Consider the following 7,943-nt stretch of genomic DNA (forward strand, 5'->3'; position numbering starts at 1 on the left):
TTTTGCATCAATTATTGACGTTTAGGGATCCACAGTCAAGTTAGCAATGCTTAGCAACAATAAATATGCAATATCCGGTTACACTTTCAAGATAAAACGTAACGTTTTGATACATTGCCATGTTGAAACGCGCATAATTAAAGTCGTGAAACGTTGCAGTTTCGTTAGGTTTAGGCACAGAAAGTACTTGGTTGGGTTTAGGCAACAAAACTACTAGGTTAAGGTTAGGAAAAGATCATGGTTTGGGTTAAAATAGCTATGTATGTCAATTAAGACTTAAGTTAACTAACGTTAATGTCAATTTACCTCACTCGCCTAAATAAAAACATTTAATGTTTTGTTTCGCACGGGACACAAACCCTGTTCTCCTGCTTCAAGGTCCGGGTTCTGGCCCTCTATCCACCCCAATCACCTCCTTACTTCGTCTTCTCTTAAATATCATACTTGCCTTTACCATCAAAAACTGACACAACAGGGCTTCCCTCAATACGTCGAACTATGACGTCAAAGGGATCCCTAGTGCGTCACAAACTGATGATTATGGCTCTTGACCAAGCGTCCATATGTGACGACTTGGGAGTGAGACCGGGTTGGGCTGGTGGTGAAACAGATCTCAGTCATGACAGCAAAAGTTACTCAAATAATAACTTCCTCTAAAGTGATTGTGCCTACAAAATAAAAGCGTGAGAACAATTTTGCAACAATACTTTATGTTGTGAGATCTTTTACTTTGAAAAGTTCTGAAGGAACTTCAAAAGAGTATCTGGCTTGCTTGACACACCTCTGAAAAAGCCATCAAAATGTGAGATTGTGGATTCCCCTGAATGAGATAATTTTCCATAGGCTGATGTACATACTCCTGCACATGCTTAATTATGATATGTAATACGATCTCTTCACAATCAATTTGTTAAAAAAGGGGGAAAAAAAAATAGTAGCATCAAGTGAGGATTGAACACACAACACTGCAAACAGGAGTCCTACACACTACCCAATGAGCTTATCACACACAGTATGGTCACTTAACAATGTTCTGGCCCACCATCTAATGACTTGGAAAAAATTTGGCCCAATGCCAGACTTATTTGCCAACCCCTGGTGCACAGCATATAAAGTTACCGAAAACAAGACAAAAACAAAAATCATAATTTGTGAGAAGTCACACTTGGGCAAAGGCTTTGAGACATTATGTGCAATATTTTATACAGTAACCTTTTTTAAAAAAAATCATGACTGATTTTGAATGAGTGTGTGCACATATGTGGCGGTCCCATATTGCAGTTGTCACACTCCAGCATTCATGGACTGTAACTGCTAAGAGGTCTCAACTGAAAGCAGGCAGGACTTTTTGTATTGCCATTTTTTTACCCCTGGTTTAGACAAGCTGTTAGACTCCTTTAGTGCAACCCGGCTCCTGTGAGGCCAACATACTGTGGAGAAGCAATTACTTGTTTTCTGGGAAGAGGGATAAGAGGATTAATACATACAGAAATGCTATAGTGACAAAATAATCTCAACACAAGGTCTGCTTACTCAAGAATGAACTTCCAAGGTAAAGTAATGATGTTGTTCATGTTGTATGTATAATTATGTTAATGCATACAAGAATTAAATATACTATCTGTTGTGTAAGAAACTTTGTCCCCTTGGGAAAACTTTTCTTTGATTCAACATGACAAAGCATTAATCTCGAGATGTATTCAGGATTATACATTAAAATAGATATAAAACACAGAACACAAAACAAATAGGCTTTTCTAAAAGTTCAGTCTGCATTTTCATTCATTATTTTCTATGCTTCACTAAGCAAAGACTACTCTTATATAAAGTAAAGAGATTTTTGTTCAATATTCATAGTGATCTGCAAAAGACAAATGAAGTTGCACTTCTAACAGATTACCTTAACATGCCTGGATACTAGTGTTGTAGTACTCAAGACTGGTCTTGAGACCAGTTTTTGATGGTCTTGGCCTCGTCTCGGACTCGACCGCATTGGTACTTGGCATTGTCTCGGTCATTGGGGATTCAGGATTTTATTTTAAGACCATAACTTTGGGAATAATTTGCTTTTGCATTGTCTGATTTATTTCTTAACATCCTAACTTTGATTGAATGGAAAACATGTTGCTTTGAATGCAATCAATAACCTTAATTATACATGTTCCCATTGCACGCGATGGTAAGCATGGAACAGGAGTGTTGAATAAAGATGCTTACGTTGATTTCAGCTCTTAGTGTTTGTATGTGGGTGTTTTAATGGGAATGTGGATCTTTCCGATCAATTTTAGAAGTACTTATGATCACGTTCCACATTTTATTGTGTGTCATGCAATGCAGGGAACTGGTCTTGGTCTTGACTTTGTCTTGCCCTCCCTCGGTCTTGGTCTCAGCCCCCAGAAGTCTTGGTCTTGTCTCGGTCAACTCTGTACTTTGTCTTGACTTGGTCTTGGTTTGGGTGGTCTTGACTACAACACTACTGGATACCATACCTGATTAAACTCTTTAATTGACTGATAAAACAAAAACATTTTTCTTGTCTACACCGTATTAAATCTAAGCCTTATAGTGTAGACACGAGATTTATGTTTTTCTTTTATCAATGTATCTTTATGAATTACCTTAATGCTCGACATGCTCACTTAGACACCTCCAATGTCCAACATTTTTTACGGTACCAAGGTCGTTTTCTGTTTCTGGTAGGAGAGCATTTCAATATAAGGCCCCTCAAGACTGGAATAACATTCCTTTTTTCTTGATATCTATTTCCACATTTCTCTTATTCAAATAGTAACTTTTTTCTTTTCTTAATACTACATGCTCTTGTTATTAAGAATACATACCACTGGTATTACATATAATTGGTTTATGTAGAAAATATATATTAGTATGTATACGAACATGACTTTTTGTCTTCATTCTCTTTATCTTGATTTTCTTTGGACATTCCTATGTGAGATGTGACGTTATCCTGCATGTTACATTTTGTCATGAGGCATACTGAAATGACGTATTAGTTTAATGCACTCGGCTGATTATTTGTCAGTATACTTTAATATATGTGCTATGTTAATTGTGGGGGTAAGGGCAGGTGAGAGAGATTTTGTTTTGTATATATGTCTGTGTCTGTATTGTGTTGTGTGGTTAATTTTGTGTCTATGAAAATGAGATGATACATCTCAAGGGGTTATCCTGAAATAAATTCAATTAAATTATTCAATTTTATTTATATAGCGCCAAATCACGACAACAGTTATCTCACAGTGCTTTTCATAAAAGAGCAGGTCTAGACGGTACTCTATGATGTTATTTACAAAAGCCCAACAATTCCCACCAAGAGCAAGCACTAGGCGACAGAGGCAAGGAAAAACTTCCTTTTAAGAGGCAGAAACCTCGAGCAGAACCATGGCTCAGGGTGGGCGGCCATCTGCCTCGACCGGTTGGGGGTGGTAGTTGGCCAAAACATCTGGATCAAGTTTGGGCTTTTTCAGAAGAGGTTTAATTACAGCTACTTTAAAGTACTGTGGTACATAGCCTGTTGATAGAGATAGATTGATCATGTCTAATATAGAAGTGCTGACTAAGGCGTAAAACTTCTTTAAGCAGCCTAGTCGGGATGGGGTCTAAGAGGCAGGTTAAAGGTTTAGATGAAGAAATTATTGAAGTTAGTTGGTAAAGATTGAGGGAAGCAAAACAGTCTAACCATATATCTGGATTTACAGCTGTTTCTAAGGTTCCTGAGTTTAGAGATAAGTCGGTGCCAGTTGAGGGCAGGTCTTGGTGAATTTTGTTTCTAATAGTTAGAATTTTATCATTAAAGAAGCTCATGAAGTCGTAACTACTGAGAGCTACTTGGAGATGACTCTCTGTCAGCCTGGCTACAGTGCTGAAAAGAAACCTGGGGTTGTTCCTATTTTCCTCTATTAATGACGAGTAGTACGCTGCCCTAGCATTACAGAGGGCCTTCCTATAAGTTTTAAGACTATCTTGCCAAATTAAACGAGAATTTTCCAGTTTGCCAATTCCTCTCAAGTTTCTGCGATATTTGCTTTAATTTGTTTCAGTATTATACCATGGAGCTAACCGTCTTTGTTTTATTATTTTCTTTTTCAGAGGGGCAACAGAGTCGAGGGTCATTCGCAGCGAGCCTGTAGCACTATCAACAAGATGATCAATTTGGGAGGGACTGAAATTAGCATAGGAGTCCTCCGTTACTTTGTGACTTGATAATGAATTTAGAGCTGATGGAATCGCATCTTTAAATTTAGCTACAGCACTATCAGACAGACGTATATAGATATTTTTGCCCAATGGCGTGTAGTTCAGCAATACAAACTCAAAAGTTGTCAAACAGTGGTCAGATAAAAAGGGATTCTGTGGGAACACTATTAAATGTTCAGTTTCAATACCATATACCAGAAGGTCGAGGGTGTGGTTAAAACAGTGAGTGGGTTCATGAACACTCTGAGAGAAGCCAATGGAATCTAACAGAGAAATAAACGCAGTACTAAAGCTGTCATTCTCAATGTCCACATGAATATTAAAATCCCCTACAATAATAACTTTGTCCATTTTAAGGACTAAAGTTGACAAAAACTCTGCAAAAACAGATAATTCAGAGTACAGACCAAGTGGTCGGTACACTATAACAAAAATAATTGGTTGCAGTGATTTCCAACTTGGGTGTGAAAGACTGAGAACAAGGCTTTCAAATGAGTTATAATTTAGTTTAGGTTTAGAGCTGATTAGTAGGCTAGAGTCGAAGATAGCTGCAACTCCACCTCCTCGGCCTGTGCCTCGAGGAATGTGAGTATTAATATGACTGGGAGGGGTGGATTCATTTAGGCTAACATATTCTCCATCACCCAGCCAGGTTTCAGTAAGACAAAATAGATCAATATCATAATCTGATATTAGTTCATTTACTAGTACAGCTTTAGAAGAGAGAGATCTGATGTTTAAGAGTCCACATTTAATTTTCCTATCGTTTTGCACTTTTGCTCTTTAATTTTTATGAGGTTTTTATGCACAGCTCCTCTTCTGTTTACCTTTGATTTAAATAATTTCGATGGTCGGGGGGCAGACACCGTCACTATAGGGTTTTCACTAAGTAACTCCTGAAATGGAGGAGCATAGAAATGTGTTAGACTGCGACTCTGCGTAGGGTTTTGGGTGGGTAACTGCTGAATTAGAAGGGCAGAGAAGTGTGTTAGACTGCGACTCTGTCTCCTGGTCTCAACTCTGGGTTGTCATAGATTTGGTCCACTAATAAATAAAGATTTCTAGAAATGAGAGCTGCTCCTTCCCAAGTGGGATGGATGCCGTCTCTCCGAATCAGACCAGGTCTTCCCCAGAAAGTCTGCCAATGATCTACAAAGCCCACATCGTTTGCTGGACACCACCTCGACAACCAGCGGCGGAATGATGACATGCGGCTATATGTACATGTCATCACTGGTCAGATTTGGCAGGGGTCCAGAGAAAACATTACATTACACATTAATCAATCTCACTCTGCTTAATCTAAGTCAAATCAATCTAAAGTACAACTTTCATCAACACTCTACAATGCAGCTGTTAATGAGACTTATCATTTATCGTTCTTTAGTGAAAAAGTCTATTAATTTTTAAACATAAACAGTTTCCTCTATGGTTTTTCACCACAATTTGTCATTGCAGTGCTTATGAGTGAGATCTTGCTTTTTGCCCAAAAAGTCGAACTAGTTAGTCAGTAGTATTTTTTGTATCACAAGCTTTCCTTAAAGCTTGTGATATAGTATCAAGGTACACTGAATTACATATTATAAACTTTCTTTCCTATGTTTAGACTCCATTTAGAGTTTTTAAAATAATGCTTGTATTTAGTTTTAGTTTTTGGCTTTTAATTAAATTAATAATAAACAACTCTATCTAGCCATCTATCCATCAAGAATGTATTCCTTTTAATTTGCATTACATGGACAGTAAAATAGCAGCATGTTCAGTCTCATTTTGTAAACTCTGGAAATTCAATACTCCTCTCTGTCTATACACTGCTGCCATCTTCTGTTGGGAAGCAGATTGATTGATGTTTTTTGTACTTTCTTGGTCCACTGATGCTGCATTCTCAGCGGTGGGCCCATTTTATCGAGGCAATAGACATTTCATGGCAACGCTTATGGGCTCATCTTCATAAGATGACACTCAAGGATTCATAGTCTGTAAGAATTTTGAAATTATCTATAGAATGAAATGTAGCCAATGAATGCACATAAAAAGCCTTCCAGTATGTTTATAAAATATTTCCTATTTTTAAAAAGTTACATGAATCAAGTGTCACAGAAGTTCCTAAGAAACAACAAACAAAGCCAACTACCGCAGCTAAGCTAGCAGATGTAGTGGGTGGCATTTCTCCACCACCAATGAGACCAATTATTCAGAATATACTTGACTCAATAGCAAACTAACAAGGTTAGAGACGTGAAAAGAGATGCAAGAGGTCATCAACTGTTTTAGTTTGTTTTCTTTATCTCTAGTATATGTTTAGTACAAATTAACTTAATCTTTATACTGGTCCTGTTTGTTCAATCTAAAGGCCAGTATGGATAGTATTTTGAAGTCCTTAGTTTGCACACTTTTCTCTTTAGCTTTTCCATCCCCTTACTGCATTTGTTTCCCTCTGCCTTCTCTTTTGTGTCACTTGTGATGTAGCTTGGTACTGTAGTGCCATGTTACATTACTACTGCACAAGCTATGGAAGGAGCATGTTCTCACTGCAAGCCAGGCTTGCTGGGTGAAGTATTACTCTTTAACAAATAAAGGTTGAAGGTAGCACACTGCTCCAGCCCATTTAAACCACATGGGCCAGACTGGGTTCAGCTTTTATTTTACAGGGGACGATAGCAATAGAGTGGTTTAGAAATCAATTCAGAAAGGGCATCTAGAGAAAAAAAAAAAAGTTAACAAACTAAGAGTTCTGGTATGGTTCCATAATGATGTAATAAAAACAAACCAGGTGACATTAACATTAAGTTAGTCAGCTTTTACACAACTGATTTGTGTTCACATCAAAAGGAAACAATGCATATCTTATATATGACTTACAAACATCTCTTACAAAAGTATGTACAGTACTATAAAGCTTATGCTCAGATACCGGTACTGAATACTAAAAAAAACTGAAAAAATATCTCATTCAGAGATCAAAAAGTTTGTGGTCATTTGAAAAAGCATCAGTGTGTCAGATACATGACTTACACATCCTTATATATTTGCATATAAAATCTAGAACACATTCTACTTACACTACTTGAAGTGCAGTTTAAAAAAAAATGAGAAGGAATGATCTTAAACAAGTAGCAGCAGACCTAACGCACAGGCTTATTCCCAAATCACACAGAGACAACAGGTCACTGAACAACACTGGAGAAAGAGCTTGGACTGCTTTGAATAATTTACAGTGTAAATTATTCAAAGCAATCCAGGTTGTGTGTTCATACAGTGAGCACACAACAACACAACAGCTTTAAAGTAGCAAACAAGATACAATTTGCCTACCTCATGTGTAGCAGCAATAATTCCAAAGCCAGGAGAAGCATTTCAGAGAGTAACAGACAGAGTGGGTGACTCACCTTATTTGAAGCTTCCATTTAATAAAATGTCCCGCTAAGGCTGTGGTGGTCATTTTGTTTGTTTGTTTGTTGGATGAACATCACTGCTAGCTCTTGGAGCTACAAAAACATGGAGCTGTTATCATTAGCAACACTGGAAAACAAGCTAACTCTCATAGTTGTGTCTTAAATTAGTTAAACTTTGTATTGTTTGTTGTGAGGTCAGAGTATGACTGGCTCCACAATTTACTTCAGAGTTTCTTCCCCAGATTCCTGCCTATTCACATTTTCGCAGGGGTATAGCCGCATCTGATTGTTTCACCTGTTTTAATCAAAGACTGCCAACTTCACCTGGGT

The 7,943-nt window shown here is 37.6% G+C and overlaps 1 protein-coding gene across 3 annotated transcripts in view; it reads right to left on the reverse strand.

Annotated features, from left to right (window-relative positions):
* rnasel2 (ribonuclease like 2) overlaps positions 1 to 7,943 on the reverse strand; it is a 19,070-nt gene extending 11,127 nt beyond the window's left edge. The window contains exons 1-2 of one of the 3 annotated variants that reach the window (XM_046029752.1): positions 7,837 to 7,943; positions 7,608 to 7,706 (exon numbers count right to left, since the gene is read on the reverse strand). The gene's annotated coding sequence lies outside the window, so the exon portion shown is untranslated. Of the gene's footprint in view, positions 1 to 7,607 lie in introns of all 3 variants that reach the window. The other 2 variants (XM_046029753.1, XM_046029755.1) reach the window with 2 other exon arrangements.

Source organism: Micropterus dolomieu, linkage group LG19 (genome assembly GCF_021292245.1).
Source record: "Micropterus dolomieu isolate WLL.071019.BEF.003 ecotype Adirondacks linkage group LG19, ASM2129224v1, whole genome shotgun sequence".
NCBI classification, from domain to species: Eukaryota; Metazoa; Chordata; class Actinopteri; order Centrarchiformes; family Centrarchidae; genus Micropterus; species Micropterus dolomieu.